Genomic DNA, 19,585 nt, shown 5'->3' on the forward strand with positions numbered 1-19,585 from the left:
TCGTGACCTGAGAGAAATAAGAGAAACTGCCAGCGTAGTGATCCACAAGTGGAAACTATGTTGAGCAATGAGTGAGTGAGAGGACAGGCAATATAAAGTGCGGCTGACCAATCAGAAGTGGAGGCAGACCTGGAGGAGTACGTGGAGCTATCTTGGATAGGTCCACTTGATTGGCAGGCAGGTGAGTACTCTTATTTTGGCAGGAGGTCCTGTTCGTCTACTGGGGGCATGGTTTCACTGCTAGTGCAGTAAATAAATTATCTTCTCCCGGCACGCGCTATTCACGCGCGTGGCCGGGACACACGGCAGCCGCATGGGAGAGGGAAGCCCCAGAAGGAGAGAGATACCGCCGGGGACGGCGGGGAACCCCCAGAACGGCAGGAGGTAAGCGGCGCCAGCGAGCGGCGCCAGCGAGGGGCAAGTCTCCTAGCTGCAAAACTGGGGCACGCCACGCAGCGGGAGGCAAAGAAGATGAGGAGGGGCCGGGCCGCGGGCGCCGCAATCCCGGAATCCTCACAGTACCCCCCCCCCCTCAGGGTCGGCCTCAGGACGATCCTTCCATGGTTTGGATGAAAACTTCTTTCGGAAGCGTTTGAGAAGTCCGGTTGCATGAATGTCATTAAGGGGTACCCACGACCTCTCTTCGGGTCCAAAACCCTTCCAATGGACCAAGAAGTGGACCTTACCTCTTGAAAAACGGGAATCTAGTAAAGCCTGGACCTCGTACTCTTCGTTACCCTGTACAATCACAGGGTCTGGTTTAGAAGTGTGGTCCGGAAAGAGGCTACTGGAGATGAAGGGCTTGAGAAGCGAGGTGTGAAAGACATTCGGGATTCTCATGCTTTGAGGTAATTGAAGTCGGAAGGAAACCGGGTTTACCTGCTCCACGATAGGAAAAGGACCCAGAAACCTAGGTTCCAATTTGGGGGAAGGAGTCTTGAGATGGATGTTCTTGGAAGATAGCCAAACCTTGTCCCCGGGTTTGCAGTTGGGTGCCGGTCGGCGGTGACGATCAGCCTGGGTTTTAGATGTCAAGGAGGCTTTTTGAAGTGCAGATTGAATTCTGGACCAAGAGTCCTGTAGGAGGGAGATGTGTTCATCCACGGCTGGTAATCCAGAGGAGATTTTAGAAATAGGTAGGCGAGCCGGATGGAATCCGTAATTGATAAAGAAGGGAGTCTCACGGATAGACTCGTTCCTGGAGGAACTAAAGGCATACTCAGCCCAGGTAAGTAATTCTGCCCAGTCAGCCTGAGAGTTAGAGACGAAGCACCGTAACTATTTCTCGAGGGATTGATTAACCCTCTCGGTCTGTCCGTTAGATTGAGGGTGATATCCAGAAGAAAAGGAAGACGAGATGCCCAGTCTCTTGGTGAAAGTCCTCCAGAATCTGGAGACGAATTGAGAGCCCCGATCAGATACGATGGATGTTGGAATCCCATGGATCCGGAAAATCTCTTTGGAGAAAATATCAGCTAGGGCGGGTGAGGAGGGTAATCCTTTGAGAGTGATAAAATGTGCCATCTTGGAAAAACTGTCCACTACTACAAGAATGGTGTTCATGCCACTCGACCTAGGCAACTCAACAATAAAATCCATCGATATGTGTGACCAGGGATGCTCCGGAATAGGTAAAGGCAAGAGAAGACCCTGAGGTTTCTGACGAGGAATCTTGTTACGTGCATGTAACAGGGGACTTATCCCTGTTCAGTAATGTGCCTTTAATCTAGCAGTATGGTAGTTCATTACTAAACACCACCTGCCTGATTAGATTGCTTACAAAAACCTGTCTGTTCAGACAGGAAGTGACTCCTTAGCTCACTTTTGAGCTGACCTTTGGAGAGACCACATGTCTTGAGCTCTGTCAGAAAACACAGCAGAGCTGATTTCAAGACACAGGGAAAACTATTAAACCTGAAGCTGACACTCCCTGAGTGAAGGGAGCTGAACCAGGAACTGAGAAGATTTTCCCTCCAAGAACCAAATAAGACTTCTAAACCTGGACGCTGATATTTTCTGTGCACGCACGGGTGCGGTTCCAGGAGAGCAGAGAAGCTTACTCTACAGCTGATAAACAGATAAGACTTTCATTATTAAGAGACTGCTTATATCTGCTTATTTTCATGCTATATGTTTTGGGGCTGAGAGAAATGCTTGACTAGGGAGATGTGAATTAATTGCATAGTGTTTTTACTAGAAATACTCCCAAGTGAATGGAAGCTTTGTTCCCCCCCCCTTGTTTGGATGTTTTCCTGATAAAAAGGAAAAGGCACAATAAAGCCTTATTATAATTTCACCTTATAAAAACCTCCTAATTGTGTACCTCTGTGAACGTTCCGTCTACATTTGGTGTCCGAAGTGGGACAAGAGGTGTCTTTGAAGTTAAAAGGACTGGAGATTTTTATGTGAAATTTTTTTGTTATGCTTTTTGCCTACAAACAGTCTAAACAACTTGAAAAAAAAAAAAAAAAAAAAAACCTCTCATGCAGCAGAGGCAGAGTTAAAGTGATACACACCACTGAAACTTACACTGCACTGAAACTTACAAAAACCACAGATGGACTCTTTTCCCCAATCCCAAGAGACTGCTGAAGCAGGTAAATCTTTAATTGCCTATCACAAAGTGTAATACGGTCATTGAAATAGGGATTTTGCCTTCTAGCCATAGTCAGGGTTCAAGAAGTGAGTCAGCCCTTAAAAAGGGATAAGTGTTTGTTGTTTTCAAAAGATTCGCTGAAGCAGTGAATACAGATAGTGACCCATGAGGGGTACTGATTTTGAAAATAAAGGTGGCCACACCGCATAGGGCTACCAGCTGTGAATGGAGTATATGCAGAAAAGTGTGACAATTGATACAAAGACTGTGCTGAAGCAGGGGAATTTTTAGCAAACAAATGCTGAGTGTAAAATTGCCCTATAAGGGGGAAAGGTATTTCAAAGCCAATTGCTGAGTGTTGTGTCACCCTGCCAGGAATGAAAGAAATAGTCTACTGCAAAGAATGTTTTTCTGCAAGTTAAAAAAAAAGTCTGCCTATATACTGTATATCTTGGGAGAAAAACAGATACCCAAAGTGTGAAGTGTGAATGCCATAATACCCAAAGATGAGACTGAAAATTACTGAACTCAGGCAGAAAACCAAATTCTGTTGCTGAAGCGGAGGGATCGCATCTAGCAAGAAAATGGTGTAAAGCAAATAGACTTTTTTACCTAGCAACTGCACATATTGTATACCTGAAAAGAGAAAATGCATGCATAGTACTGCTGATGTTGCGAAACTTATTCAAGAAACAGATATTCTACAGAGATGCCTGTGAGAGCTACGACCTCTACAAGCAAAATATGCCTACCTGTAGGACTACCGCAATGGGGGTTCTAGCAAATACAGTGGCAACAGCTGCAATAGCGCCTCCTGAGGTCAGGAAGAAAATGACACCTGATAGCCTAAAAATGGAGGACAAGATGCAGCGTTCCTGTAATGAACCCTACCCCACGGAAGAGTGGCCCTTCCAGTCCAATAAAGAGGAAGACATCTCTTATGGGGAACCCGAACCGAGTCACACCCACAAAACACCCCAAGAATGGTGGGGGTGCCTGAACTCGGCATGAACAGAAAAGCCGGGTGGATCCAGTGACGCTGCTAAAACTTCAAATGAAGATGGAGACCCCAGTATCCCTGAAGGGACGGTGTCATCCAAATCAAAAAGGAAGAAAAAGAAAAGCGGTTCTTCACTTACCGTGGAAGTAACGGACACGTCCGCAGATCCTGTGGAAAAAAGGGGGACCGAGTTGCCCTGCAGCCTAAAGAAAATGGAAATTCGTCCCACGGTTAACCGAATATCCAGAGGGCCCAAGGCAGAAGTCGTGTACCCCAAAGAAGTGTTTGTCCGGTGCAAACAGTGAGGAACCCTCAACCAGTCATCCCAGGGAAGCGGAGCCAGAACCAGTGAGTGACGATCCCTTGACCAGCCCTGAAGACGCCCTGAAAATTGCCAGGCGTGACTGTGATCTACTTCGAGAACAATTGAAACTTGAGAGAGCAGATAATGCTGAGTTACAGATGGCGGTGCTCACAATGTACTCTGAATCTGGAACAGAATTGGACGATCTCAAGACTGAGCTAGATACTGCAAATGCTACTATTTCTGCCATGGATGAAAAGCAGAGCCAATCTGATAAAATGGTGGCTACGCTAAAGCGGAAGTATGAGGAGGCACTGAAGCAGATGACAGTCTTCCAGCAAGAGGTTCACACTCTTTGTATAGAGCTGAATGCCTCACAACAGGAGGTCAACAGTGTCCGGATTGAAGTGGACGTATCTCAGAAAGAGGTTCAGAAACTCCGCAGAGCACTGGATGCCTCACATCATGAGACCAACAGCTGCCGCACAGACCTGGAAGTTTCCAGAAAGGAACTACACAGTCTCACTGAGGAGCTGGACATTGCTAAAGAAACTACTATCAATCTTGATACAGATCTCAAAGTCTCTCAGAAGGAGCTTCAGAAACTCAACCTAGAGAAGGAAGTCTCACGCCAGGAGATTGTCATTCTCAAAGCAGATGTGCGTAAATGGAAGGAGGATTGCAAAGAGGCCCTGAAGAATACAGAGACTGAAAAAGGAGAAAATTCAAGATTAAAAAGAGAAAACTTAAAACTGAAAGAAGAAAATTTTCAGTTAACAGAAGAAGTCAAGGAAAAGTTTGACGCAGAGCACCGACTGCAGAACCAACTGCAAGGTCTGCGTACACACCTCCAGTATGCTGAGGAGAAGCAGCAAACGCTACAGGAAGAAAAACTGCAGGCTGCTAAAGAGGTACAAGTGCTGCAGGAACGTCTGAATACCCAGTACGTCCCCACAGAGCAGTATGAGGAGCTAAAGGCCACGCTGCATGTCTTCAGAGCATCGTTGGAAGCGGAGCTTCGATACCAGGTGACTCTGTATGAGAGGGAGCGTGAGAAGGCTCAGAAACTGGAGCAAGAGCTGGAGAGACAGAGAGACTGTTCCATTCCCTTGAGTCAGTACACCTAGGAGAAAACAGACGCAGCGGCAACCTTGACGACAAAAATTACAGAGCTCCAGAACATGAAGGAGACTCTGATACAGATTCCTCCTATACGGAAAAAGGTATTGGCTCTGCCCAAGCACCAGTATCCCACAGTAACTAATGCCCATAAGGACAAGGGTACAGTGAGAGTTGGGGACTCCACGCAACTTCAAAACAAAATTACAAAGTTTGAGCCACCAAAGAAAGCACTAGCCAAACCTACAGCTGCCCAACAGGCAACAAACAGAGGTAGGAGTGTAGAATCAAAGCCAGAAGAATCCTTAGCTGAAGAAGCTGAACTGGCGACTCCATGGTGTGGAGAAGCTGCAGAAAGACCACTTCAAGAGCAGAAAACTCTAAGGGCTATTCCTAACTGCTCTACAACTGTTGCCATACACTTTGTCTACAAAAAGAGGAGTGCTCGACGCAACAGAAATCTCAAGACCGCGCACGCGATAAAAAGACTTTACGTGGAAAAAGTCCTCCTCGAGCGACTGAGGAGTGCTGATCTCAAGCATCTTCGGGAGGAGACAAAAATAAACTGGAGAAAGGGCTCCAATCCAAGCGGGACAGAGGGTTCTCTTCCTCCATCCACTCTCATTCAAGTCACAGAGATATCTAGAATGAGAGTGGAAGGATGGGCTTTGGCCGTGGTAAGCCCGAGCTTCCCACAAACAGGGGAGGTATGTAACAGGGGACTTATCCCTATTCAGTAATGTGCCTTTAATCTAGCAGTGTGGTAGTTCATTACTAAACACCACCTGCCTGATTAGATTGCTTACAAAAACCTGTCTGTTCAGACAGGAAGTGATGCCTTAGCTCACTTTTGAGTTGACCTTTGGAGAGACCACATGTCTTGAGCTCTGTCAGAAAACACAGCAGAGCTGATTTCAAGACACAGGGAAAACTATTAAACCTGAAATTGACACTCCCTGATTGAAGGGAGCTGAACCAGGAACTGAGAAGATTTTCCCTCCAAGAACCAAATAAGACTTCTAAACCTGGACGCTGATATTTTCTGTGCACGCACAGGTGCGGTTCCAGGAGAGCAGAGAAGCTTACTCTACAGCTGATAAACAGATAAGACTTTCATTATTAAGAGACTGCTTATATCTGCTTATTTTCATGCTATATGTTTTGGGGCTGAGAGAAATGCTTGACTAGGGAGATGTGAATTAATTGCATAGTGTTTTCACTAGAAATACTCCCAAGTGAATGGAAGCTTTGTTCCCCCCCCCCCTTGTTTCGATGTTTTCCTGATAAAAAGGAAAAGGCACAATAAAGCCTTATTATAATTTCACCTTATAAAAGCCTCCTAATTGTGTACCTCTGTGAACGTTCCGTCTACAGTGCACATACCGGACAGGACCGTGTAAACTCGAGAATGGTTTTGGCCATATTGGGCCACCAGAAGGTGCGACGGATGAGATCCAAGGTCTTCTTGAATCCTGGATGTCTTGCCGAGCGGGCACATGTCCCCTATCGAGTATCTCAGGAACGAACTTGGGCTCTACGTACAAAGTGTCTTTTGGAACCTCAAGACCAGTCGGAAGATGTTTTTGAGATTTGATGATCTTCTCAAGATTCTTGAACGCCGTGAGAAAAAGCGTAAATAAGAAACACAGTCTGAGGTTATTTTGAAAACAGAATAACACGTGAATTTATTCAAGTCAAGTGCACAACGGAGAAAGCTTTTGAAAAAAAGCTCTCTAAATAATAAACACGGTATGCCATATATTTATACCCTAAATCCTAAAAAGTGTCCTCCCTCAATGGGGGCTTGCGCGTCACTAATATTACCTCATTTTGTAATACATAACAATATTGATGTCGATGTCATTTTGGAATACATAATAATATTGTATAACTACCTGTCAGCTAGAAACCATTCTGGGGTTAAATGGGATGTGCCTATCCTACCACCTGGCATTTGTGTGAGAACTAGTTTCACTGCGAGAATCTAAGTTTATCTCATGGGTTCTCATAACCTTTAGCCTGTTTACACTTTCAATTTGAAGCTGATTGGATGAGGAAGGGTCAATAAATTCAGCTAAGAGCGATAACATTCCATTTTCTGCTTCACACATTTGTTTATACAGAAATGTAACACAGAAATTAAGACTCACAGAGACAAGACAAGATGGCGGATTGAAATATTCACACAAAATGACTTCATCCTAAATGCTGTTATGTTGTTATGCCAAATCCCCTAATATCTCATCTTTGTCAGCCGCAACTGCTATGATCCTTTGTTTAGGAAGGATGGACTCGGTGGTATTTTCCGGTCTCTCGTCAGAAGAGTATTGTCTCGAGAGAGCATCCGCCTTGACGTTTTTTGTGCCGGGAATATATGACAGAATAAAATTAAACCTGGAAAAAAATAACGACCAGAGGGCTTGGCGAGGACCTAAGCGGCGGGCATTCTCGATGTACAACAGGTTTTTATGGTCCGTGAGAATCGTGAATGTTTTTTTTGACCCCTCCAGAAGGTGCCTCCATTCTTGAAGAGCTAATTTGACAGCCAAAAGTTCCCTATTGCCCACGTCATAATTTCTCTCCGCTGGAGAAAACTTCTTAGAGAAAAACCCGCAAGGGTGAAGTTTGTCCTGGGGAGAAAATTTCTGGGACAGAACCACGCCAGCCCCACAGTCAGAAGCATCAACCTCTCGGGTGAATGGAAAATTAGTGTTCGGATGTCGAAGGATGGGAGCAGAGACAAAAGCTTGTCTCAACGTTTTGAAAGCCGTGACTGCCTCGGGTGACCAAGATGAATGATCTGCACCTTTTTGGGTCAGTGCCGTGATAGGAGCGATGATGGTGGAAAAGCTGCGAATAAATTTCCGGTAATAGTTGGAAAATCCTAAAAATCGCTGAATAGATTTGAGGGAATTGGGTTGCGGCCAATCCACTACGGCTTTCAGTTTCTCTGGGTCCATGGCCAAGCCTCTGTTGGAGATAATGTAACCAAGAAAGGAAGTGGTAGACTGGTGAAAAAGGCATTTCTCCATTTTGGCAAACAACCGGCTCTCTCGGAGACGAGAAAGCACAAACTTCGTGTGGATGATATGGTCCTGTAAGTTTTGGGAAAAAATAAGGATGTCATCCAGATAGACGATTACAAAGCGATTAAGGACATCCCGAAAGATGTCATTGATAAAGTCCTGAAAAACTGCTGGTGCATTGCACAAACCGAAGGGCATCACTAGGTATTCATAGTGCCCGCTACGGGTGTTGAAGGCAGTTTTCCATTCATCGCAATCCCGGATACGGATGAGATTGTATGCCCCACGGAGGTCAAGTTTGGTAAAGAGGTTGGCCCCTTGAAGTCTGTCGAAGAGTTCGGAGATGAGTGGGAGTGGATAACGATTCTTCACCGTAATGTGGTTCAGGCCCCGGTAATCAATACACGGTCTAAGAGTACAATCCTTCTTCTTGACGAAGAAGAATCCAGCCCCCGCGGGAGAGTTGGAATGACGTATAAAGCCCCGCTTCAAGTTCTCACAAATATATTCATCCATGGCTTCCGTCTCGGGCAACGAGAGGGGATAGGATTTGGACTTGGGCAAAGTGTATCCAGGTACCAGGTCAATCGGACAGTCGTAGGAACATGAGGGGGTAAGAGCTCAGATTGTGTCTTGCTAAAAACGTCCAAAAATTCTGCGTAAGGGGAAGGTAATTCCCTCTTAGGATTGGATGTGTTAGCAAGTAGATGAGACGGACGTCCCGTAGACGAAGAAGATTCCTCTGACCTTGACCTCCAGACAATGGGATTAGGGCATATCCAATCGATGTGCGGATTGTGCTTCTGCAACCAGGGCAGGCCAAGCGTGACCGGTGTACCCGGGGCATGAATCACGTCAAAGTCCAGGGTCTCTTTGTGGGAGTGAGAAGAAAGGGTGATGGGTCCGGTCTCCAAGGAGATATATGCCGGGGTGAGTGGCCGATTATCAATCCCGACCAAGGCAACGGGGGACTTCTTCTTAGAAAGTGGGATCTGATTTTGTTCAGAGAATGTCTGGTCCATGAAGTTCCCTCCTGCGCCGGAATCGATAAATGCTGCTGTGGAGGTGCGGAAGGTAGGGCCAGAGAGGGAAACGGGAATGGTCAATTTCTTAGGGAGTTCCCTTCTGGATAGGGGACAAGGAGGTTTAGCACCCATACTCACACCCCCTTCATACTCACTGGGTTTGGTCGTTTCCCAGAGATGGTGGACAGTCACGGGTACGCTGCTCAGAAGATCCGCAATGATGACACGACTCTCCGGTTGAGCGAAATTGTCATAAGGGTACCCGAGGACGCTGGACTCTGAGTTGCATCGGCTCTGGGGCTTCCAGCGCAGGCAGTGGGGAGAAGACGGGTCTCGGGGTAGTAGAGAACCTGGAGAAAGGAGCATGGAAAGGCGTAGACCGGGGTTGCTGACCCTGAGCGCGGCGTACCTGAAGACGCTGGTCTATACGAATGGCCAGGGTGATGAGGTCCTCCAGAAGTCCTGGCCTGGTGTCAGGACGTGCTCACCACAAACGAGACGGGACCGCGGTGCTGAGGTGGGATAGGATATAACGCCACCCACAGCCACGAGGGCACGTCTTGAGAGTAGAGTGGTCTGGGAGTCCAGGTCGGGGAAGGAGAGGTACGGATGGTAGAGGGTGCTGTTTGCCAAGTCCGGGGTTATAGAGAAGGACGTAATCGTTTACCGTTTGTCGGGTTCGGGATGCCAGAGGTGCGGAGAGTCGTGTTGCCGTTTGCCGAGTTCGGGATGCCAGAGGTGCGGGTAATCGTAGAGGAAGCCGGTTCGGTACACGAGGAAGACTGCAAAACAAGACAGGACAAGACAGGACTAGGGAGGCAGAGAGTGATGAGAACAACTGGTTCTATGCTCAGCCGATGAGTTAATGAAGCTGTAGGGTATATATAGGCACGAGGGTCCAATGGCAGAGTAGCAAGGTGGGGGTGTGTGAATGGGCCAGGCTGAGGCAGGGATAGGTCCAGAGAAACCCCTGGAGGAGGGACTAGACGAACGAGCACATTTGATTGAGGCATTGTAAAGAGGAGATATGCCTTTAAGAGGCTGGTGCTCCTCCATGTGGACGCGCCCCCGTGTGGCCGTGCTTGCGGGCGCGTGACCGAGTACACGCCCAGGCCTGACACTAGAAGGGGAGCGCTGACGTGCACGCGCGCGCGCCGAGGCAATATGGCGATCGGCTTCCTGGAGGGAGGATCGCTACGAGACGCGGGAGAGCCCGGCGGCACCACGGGTAAGTGATGAGTACGCCGAGGACGGCGTGAGTCCCAGGACCTTACAGTACCCCCCCCCCTTCAGGGGCGACCTCCGGGCGTCCATGACATGGCTTGGAGGGATTCCTACGATGGAAAGCCTGGAGGAGTCGAGGCGCTTGGAGATCCCGGTGGGAAATCCAGGAACGTTCCTCTGGTCCGAACCCCCTCCAGTGGACCAGGTATTGTACTCCTCCTCTGGAAATCCTAGAATCCAGGATAGACTGAACCTCGTACTCCTGTTGACCTTGGATCAGAAGAGGAAGTGGAGGAGACGTGGTCTTAGAAAAGCGAGGACTCTGGAATGCTGGTTTAAGCAAAGATACATGAAAGACTGAAGGGATCTTCATCGAGGGTGGAAGGCGCAGGCGATAAGCCACAGGATTAATCCTCCTGACCACAGGAAAGGGACCGAGGAACTTGGGTGCTAGCTTCATTGTAGGAACCTTTAGTCGGATATTCCTGGAAGAAAGCCAAACCCTGTCTCCTGGGACGAATTCCGGGACCGGGCATCGAAGGGGGTCTGCCTGGAGTTTCTGTCTCCCTGTGGCCACCTTTAAGTTCTCCTGAATCCTCGTCCACAAGTCTTTCAGCCGGGAGATGCGCTTGTCAACCGCTGGTACTCCTGAGGATAGAGGGGAGAAGGGTAAACGGGAAGGATGAAAGCCACAATTTATGAAGAAGGGAGATTCTTGAGTGGAGTCATTGCGAAGGGAGTTAAGAGCAAACTCAGCCCAAGGGAGCAGATCCACCCAATCATCCTGTGTATCGGTTATAAAACACCGAAGGTATTGTTCCAGGTTTTGGTTGGCCCTCTCCGTCTGCCCATTGGTCTGTGGGTGGTATCCCGAGGAGAATTGAAGTGAAATACCCAATTTTCGGGAAAAGGCTCGCCAAAATCTTGACACAAATTGGGACCCACGATCAGAGACGATGGTTGAAGGCACTCCGTGAAGACGAAAAATCTCCTGGATGAAAACATCCGCAAGCCTGGAGGAATTTGGAAGACCCCTCAAGGGGACAAGGTGAGTCTGTTTGGAAAAACGATCAATTACCACAAGAATCGTATTCTTCCCTTTGGAGTCTGGGAGCTCTACAATGAAGTCCATAGAAATATGGTTCCAGGGACGGTCTGGAATGGGTAAGGGAAGAAGAAGGCCTGCTGGTCTGACCCAGGGTACTTTGTTGCGAGCGCAAGTGCCACACGCTTTAACAAACTCCTCCACATCCTTAGCCCTCTCTGGCCACCAGAAAGGTACGTTGAACAAGGTCATTGGTTTTCCGTATCCCTGGATGTCCTGCCGATTTAGAGGAATGGCACCACTCGAGAACCCTTTTGCGGTGTTGGGGTGCCGTGTAGAGTCTTCGCTCCGGAACCTTGAACCCCATCGGAGCCTGTGATTGCTCGGATTGAATCTTGTCCATAATATCAAAGGAGTTGTCGGACAGAATACATCTAGAGGGAATAATCGCCCCTACTGTTCTTCAGACTTGTCCTCTGCAAGGAACTGTCGAGACAGAGCGTCCGCCTTTAGATTTTTGGAGCCAGCAATGAAGGAGATGAGAAAATTGAATCGTGAAAAAAAATAGTGCCCAGCGGGCTTGTCGAGAGCTCAAACGACGTGCCCCTTCTAAGTAGAGAAGGTTCTTATGGTCTGTGAGTATGGTTATAGGTGTCTCCGTACCTTCTAAGAAGTGTCTCCACTCTTCTAATGCCAACTTGATAGCCAAAAGCTCCCGGTTCCCGACATCGTAATTCCGTTCTGCGGATGAGAATTTCTTCGAGAAGAAGGTACATGGGTGTAGTCTGGCTAAGGGAGAGATCCTTTGGGATAAGACAGCCCCAGCCCCGATGTCAGAGGCATCTACCTCCAAGGTAAATGGAAGTTTAGGATCTGGGTGGGTGAGGATAGGGGCAGACACAAAAGCCTTCTTCAGAAGATTGAATGCCCATATGGCGGTCTCAGACCATGATGAAGGATCTGCACCCTTCTTCGTGAGAGCAGTTATGGGAGATACCGTAGAAGAAAAATTGCGAATGAAGCGTCGATAATAGTTTGCAAAACCTAGAAAGCGTTGCACGGCTTTGAGGGTCGTCGGACGGGGCCAGTCCAAAATAGCCTTAAGTTTTTCTGGATCCATATTGAATCCGGAGTCAGAGATAACGTATCCCAAAAATGCCACAGACTTGAGATGGAACTGACATTTCTGCAATTTCGCAAAGAGATGGTTCTCCCGGAGGCGTAACAGCACCTGTTGAACGTGTTTGATGTGTTCTTGAGGGGATTTAGAAAATATTAGGATGTCATCTAGGTAGACGATAAGAAATTTGTTACGAATGTCCCGAAAAATCTCATTGACGAAATCCTGAAAAACTGCTGGTGCGTTGCACAGACCGAACAGCATGACCAGGTATTCATAGTGGCCGTCATGGGTGTTAAAAGCAGTCTTCCATTCGTCCCCCTCACGTATCCTTACTAAATTGTAGGCACCTCTTAAATGCAATTTAGAAAAGATAGTCGCTCCCTGAAGACGGTTGAAGAGTTCCGGTATCAAGGGCAGTCGGTAGCGGTTCTTGCGTGTGATGTTATTCAAACCCCGGTAGTCTATGCATGGACGAAGAGAACCGTCCTTCTTTTTGACGAAAAAGAAGCCTGCTCCGACTGGAGAGGAAGACTTTCGGATGAAACCCCTCTCTAACTTCTCTGCAATGTAAGTGTTCATGGCTTTAGTCTCTGGGAGAGAGAGAGGATAGGATCGTCCTCTGGGAAGAGGTGCCCCGGGTAGTAGGTCAATAGGACAGTCGAAAGGACAGTGCGGAGGTAGAACCTCGGAACGTGCTTTGTCGAACACATCACGGAATTCCCAATACACAGAAGGTAGGGAGTCGACCTTCTCTGGCAGGGTAGACAACCCACCAATCTTCTGGAAAATCCTGGTACATGTCTTGGCACAAGGAGCACCCCACTGGATGGGTTCCCGATCCATCCAGTCGATGCGAGGATTATGGAGTTGAAGCCAAGGAAGACCCAAAATCAGCTCAACAAAGGGAGTGTGGATAACATCGAGGGTAATGATCTCCGTATGGACGTCGACGAACTGCAGTAGGAGAGGCACCGTCTGTAGCGTGATGAATGCCGGCTGTAGAGGTCGACCGTCAATGGCCTCCAGACCTACTGGCGTCTTCTTACTGATAAATGGAATATTGTTCCGTCTAGCAAAAGTCTCATCGATGAAATTGCCTGCGGAACCGGAGTCAATGAACGCCCGTGCTTGAGTGTGAAACCCATCTCCAGACAGTGTTACTGGCAACATTATCTTGGTGGGAAGGACGTCTTTGATGATGGGAAGAAAGTGTCAGTATTCCCAACGAAACTCTCCGGGATTTCATTGGGAGTTGGCGTTTCCCGGCTTGTGGGGACACTGGGTCCACAGTACATGCAGAGACCGGCATTGCGCCGACGTTGTTTCTCGGCAGCAGACAGCTTGTTACCTCCCAACTGCATTGGTTCTGGGGCGTCCCCGGAAGGGGGTGTAGGAGCCACGAACGATGGAGCAAGATGCCTTGAAACCCGTTGACGGTAACGAGAACGTTCAGTCCTCCGCTCCTGCAGACGCTGGTCCACTCGAACGCACAGACCGATCAAATCCTCTAGGTCAGTGGGACGTTCCTGCGCTGCGAGCTCATCCTTTAGGGATTCAGACAGACCTTGCCAAAACGCAGAAGATAGTGCTTCATTATTCCATCCCGTCTCAGCAGCAAGTGTGCGGAACTCCACAGCGTACCGGGCGACGGGTCGATCTCCCTGGGTTATGTGATGAAGAGAAGATGCTGCCGTTAATTGCCGTGCAGGGGTGTCGAAGACTCTTCGGAACTCCTGGACGAAGAGATCGATGTCCTGCGTGAGGGGACCTTGTTGTTCCCAGATGGGAGAAGCCCATGCTAGCGCCTCGTCGATGAGAAGAGCCACGATATAGCCGACCCTGGAGACAGAAGAGACAAAACGAGAGGGCGAGAGTCGAAATTGGATGAGGCATTGGTTAAGGAAGCCCCTACATCCTTGGGGATCCCCAGCATAGTGTTTGGGAGCAGGAATACGAGGTTCCAAAGCAAACGGAGGTGCTGGAAAGGCGGTTGCGGAGGCTGTGGAAGCCACGGGTGAAGGTTCCCGACTGAGAGCTCGGACTTGAACGGTAAGGGAATGAAGGCTTTGCTGTAACGTATCCATTCGCCTATCAGCTTGTTCCAGATAAGTCTCTAGCCTGGTGAAGAGATTTGTATGGGCATTTAAAGTACGCTCCACCTCAGCGGGGTCCATGTTTGTAGGGCTGAGCATAATGCCAGGACGTGCTCACCACAAACGAGACGGGACCGCGGTGCTGAGGTGGGATAGGATATAACGCCACCCACAGCCACGAGGGCACGTCTTGAGAGTAGAGTGGTCTGGGAGTCCAGGTCGGGGAAGGAGAGGTACGGATGGTAGAGGGTGCTGTTTGCCAAGTCCGGGGTTATAGAGAAGGATGTAATCGTTTACCATTTGCCGGGTTCGGGATGCCAGAGGTGCGGAGAGTCGTGTTGCAGTTTGCCGAGTTCGGGATGCCAGAGGTGTGGGTAGTCGTAGAGGAAGCCGGTTCGGTACACAAGGAAGACTGCAAAACAAGACAGGACAAGACAGGACTAGGGAGGCAGAGAGTGATGAGAACAACTGGTTCTATGCTCAGCCGATGAGTTAATGAAGCTGTAGGGTATATATAGGCACGAGGGTCCAATGGCAGAGTAGCAAGGTGGGGGTGTGTGAATGGGCCAGGCTGAGGCAGGGATAGGTCCAGAGAAACCCCTGGAGGAGGGACTAGACGAACGAGCACATTTGATTGAGGCATTGTAAAGAGGAGATATGCCTTTAAGAGGCTGGTGCTCCTCCATGTGGACGCGCCCCCGTGTGGCCGTGCTTGCGGGCGTGTGACCGAGTACACGCCCAGGCCTGACACTAGAAGGGGAGCGCTGACGTGCGCGCTCGCGCCTAGGCAATATGGCGATCGGCTTCCACGGGTAAGTGAGGAGCACGCCGAGGACGGCGTGAGTCCCAGGACCTTACACCTGGGTTGAGAAGCAAGTTCATCCTTCAGGGAGTCCGATAAGCCTTTCCAGAAGACGGAGACTAAGGCCTCCTGACCCCAACGAGTCTCAGCTGCTATGGTCCTGAATTCCAAGGCGTATTGGGCCACAGGGCGATGTCCCTGTGTAAGCTGCAGCAGGAAATCAGAAGCAGTCTCTTGTCGTGCGGGGGTATCGAAGACCTGTCAAAAGTCTCGTCTAAAGGCTGCGTAGTCTCGGGTAATGTTGGGGCGCAGTTCCCAGATCAGGGAGGCCCATGCCAGTGCATTACCTGTGAGCAGACTGTACACATAAGCTACCTTTTTCCGACCAGTGGAATACAGCTGCAGAGCCATCTCGAACTGGATCTCACATTGGTTGAGGAAGCCACGACAAGCGTGGGGATCCCCTGCGTACGGTTTCGGAGCCGGAATCTTCAGTCCTGGGGATGAAGTGGATAGTGAATCTGACTGCGCCGGCGGTGCAGCCGCAGGTGGTGCCTGAAGAGAAAGGTTCTGTACCACTTGAGAGAGGAGAGCCACTTGATCCGTTAAGGCCTGGATTTGTTGGTACATGGCCGTCATCATAGAATCCACGTCTGTCTGGTCTGCGTCTTGTGGGCTCGACATAATGTTATGCCGGTGCTGCCCGCAGACCAGACCCGTCCCTTCTACTGAGGTGAGGAATGTATATGGGCACGCACCCACAGCAAAAGGAGCGTGTCCGGAGTGTGGTGTTTTTAGGCGTTGCCAGGCCAGGTGGTGTTAGCTAGCAATACTTGCCGGTACCGGTAAAGAAGTGCCGTCGTCGTTGCCGTTAGCCAAGGTCAGGGATTGGAGAATTCCGGAAGGTCGTTGTCCAAGCAGGGGTCGAGAGCCAGAGATAGGCGTCCGCCGAGCCAAGTCGTGACCTGAGAGAAATAAGAGAAACTGCCAGAGTAGTGATCCACAAGTGGAAACTATGTTGAGCAATGAGTGAGTGAGAGGACAGGCAATATAAAGTGCGGCTGACCAATCAGAAGTGGAGGCAGACCTGGAGGAGTACGTGGAGCTATCTTGGATAGGTCTACTTGATTGGCAGGCAGGTGAGTACTCTTATTTTGGCAGGAGGTCCTGTTCGTCTGCTGGGGGCATGGTTTCACTGCTAGTGCAGTAAATAAATTATCTTCACCCGGCACGCGCTATTCACGCGCGCGGCCGGGACACACGGCAGCCGCATGGGAGAGGGAAGCCCCAGAAGGAGAGAGAGACCGCCGGGGATGGCGGGGAACCCCCAGAACCACAGGAGGTAAGCGACGCCAGCGAGGGGCACTAACTATAGACATCAAATATATATGCATATATATCACATACTCCTCCCACTAGAGACACAACTATCCAAAGAGTCTCGCCCCTTCACCGTGTTCCCCACACGGTGTCCAATGTCCCAGACCCAAACACCAAGTGTGTGGTGACCGCGCTTCCACTAGAGTGAGAATGTTATAGTTGGTGCACTTTGGTGTAGGGTTACTCACTCCGACCAGCAGACAAATCTTCACAAAGGATCCGCAGACTCGATGCCTTCATGACGTCCTGCCGGGGCGATCCCACCCGGGTAGATATGACTGTCTTTGAAAAGTTCTTGTCCCAAACCTCTGATAAAGAACTGCAGCGACCACTGTGTCCCTGGCTTTGCACACTACTGGGGCAGGTTCCTATTCTAGGGCCTGTCCCTACAGCAACCACAAGCTTTATGTGACTCAGGGGCCTATCTGGGGCCTAAGGGGGTGTGTGGCCTAGTGTAGAGGCTACTTGCCTCTCTACACGCACAGCTCCTACCTTTTCCCCTTCCTGGTCTTGACTGCCCAACGTGCTCCCCTGCGCAACCTCCTATCTCCTTCCTCCAAGGAACCTATCGCCCTATTGGCTCCCTGGCATCAGGTGGTCTCCCTAGCGCTCATGGGACTTGTAGTCCACTGCTCTAGCCCCCCTCTAATAGGTCCGGGCTTTGCGCGCTACCGCAGCCACTTCCTGCGCATGCGATAACTCTCCTCAGGCGCCGGCGCCTACCAGACTCACTGCGCATGCGTGAATATCAAAATGGCGGTGCCCTGAGCGTTCGGGACGCCACGGTGCCTCCTATGCACCAGAGCACTCCCTGCACGCTCTGCAACTCTGCCTGACTCTCCCACTTCAGCGGAGGTGAGGACAAACCTGGGGGATCTGGCTACAGGTGTTTCAGGTGCAAGATAGATGGGTTGTTGGTTTCTAAGGTAATGAGATAGAGGGTGGCTTGTGTCCTGGATGTGTCGTGCAGTGTGTATAAAAATATTGTTTGTGCAATTTTGCAAAGTACGGTTGATAGTTTTCCACACTCACACTCCCTATTTTGTCCTGGTATTAATTATGTTTTGTATGTTTTAACTTTTTGATTGTTGGTTGGATCAGTGAAATATGCTATTATGTATATCTTTGTAAAGTAATGTAACTATATAAAAAAGGAGTATTATAAAAAAAGAGGTAATTTATGTAGGTTGCCACAACGCCGGGGGACTTTTCCAGGGTTTATGATGTAGTCAATGTTTCATGCAGCATTTTGGTCTTCTCCCAATTGTCAGAGTGTGAGGATTCACCATCATGGTGGTCGCAGACCGTCTACACACCTCAATAACCCTTCCGTGATGGACAATCAGGATGCAAGGTCTTGTGGTCCCACTACGCGCACGCGGATCTGGCGCGGTCTGATTCCCCCGTCTGCGAATTCCGTCTCCACTCCCCGCTTGAAAGTAATCTAGGGTTTGTACTAGCCTTGGAAAAAGAACTGGGCAGGGATTACTCTGCACTCGAGTGGACACAGATGTGGAGTAATGCCAGCTCTACCTTGATATCAACGAATATTCTAGAAAATAGATATAAGGTAATGTACAGGTGGTGCTACACACAACAACATCTGAAAGAATGCTACCCAGGAACTTCCAATAAGTGCTGGAGAGGTTGTGAGGAGGTGGGAACAATGCTTCATATCTGGAGGGAGTGTAAGATAATACAGCAGTTTTGGGATATGATATTACAGCAGATTAGGATCTCCAAAGACCTGAGTATTATATTGCTAAACAGAGAAGGGGTCATGGGGCACAGAATTAGGTAATCTCTATTAAAGCTGCAGTTCAGGCAATATCCTGCATGTGTGTTTTTTTTGAATAAATCAGTTCTGTAGTAAGAAAAAATACTTTTAGCATTTTCTGTTTTTAAAAAAACAACTTTGAAAGACCAATTTTCTTGTATTCTATTTTAACAACCATTTACTAAGGCACTGCCCCTTCATGTCCTGTCACAAACCCTGGCACACCCCTTTGTGAGTCTAGCCCTCCCTCTTGCACATGTCAGTGTGGAGTGCTCATGAATATTCATGAGCTTCCACTGAGTGACAGAAACAGAGTAAATACATTCCCCATATTTAAAGATGTCGCCAAACTTTGCCGATCAATAGACGGAGAACGAATTGACCAGCAGCTATGCAGTTCTATAGGTAAGTAGAGATTGCCCACATAAAGCTATTGAAGTAAAAAAAAAAGCTATACTTTTTTTTTTAAAAAGCCTGAACTGCAGCTTTAATACATATGCTAAATGCAGCAAGATGTGCCATCCCTGCCAATTGGAAAAAGATGGAGGCACCTACTATGGGACAATGGGAGTCGAGAGTATGGGAGGTTATGAAAATGGAACAATTATCAAGGATAACCACTGACGCTAGGTTAAAATTTGAATGCCTTTGGCTGCCATGGTCAGAGTTTACTGCTAATAGAACACTGTGAGAGGGTTTGGAAGTGGACACATTTGCCACAGTGAGAATAATAATAAGGATAACCCGGACTACTAATTATGGGATTGACTTGTTTCTAGTTTATTTTATCTTTGACAAATTATTATTTTTTTTATTTATGTCAGATTGTTGGTTTTATGATTGTTTTTATTAGTTTTTATTAGTATCAATGCTGTCACTGTGTTATTGTATTGTATTATACGCTAATGTATAACTTAGTTTATATGATAATATACCATGTCCGAGTATGGCTGACTGTAGACTCCAGAGTGAAAAGTATAAAAACCCTAATACGGTTTAAGTTGTGTTGTATTGTTTTGTATATATTAAATGTTATAAAAATGTAGATTATAAATAAAGAATTTACAAAAA

General features: G+C 48.4%; 1 protein-coding gene across 3 annotated transcripts in view; it reads right to left on the reverse strand.

Moving 5' to 3' along the window:
* The window catches only part of STAT6 (signal transducer and activator of transcription 6), a 206,826-nt gene that overhangs the window by 163,564 nt on the left and 23,677 nt on the right, over positions 1-19,585 (reverse strand). The window lies entirely within an intron of this gene.

This window comes from Ascaphus truei, chromosome 3, assembly GCF_040206685.1.
Source record: "Ascaphus truei isolate aAscTru1 chromosome 3, aAscTru1.hap1, whole genome shotgun sequence".
NCBI lineage: Eukaryota > Metazoa > Chordata > Amphibia > Anura > Ascaphidae > Ascaphus > Ascaphus truei.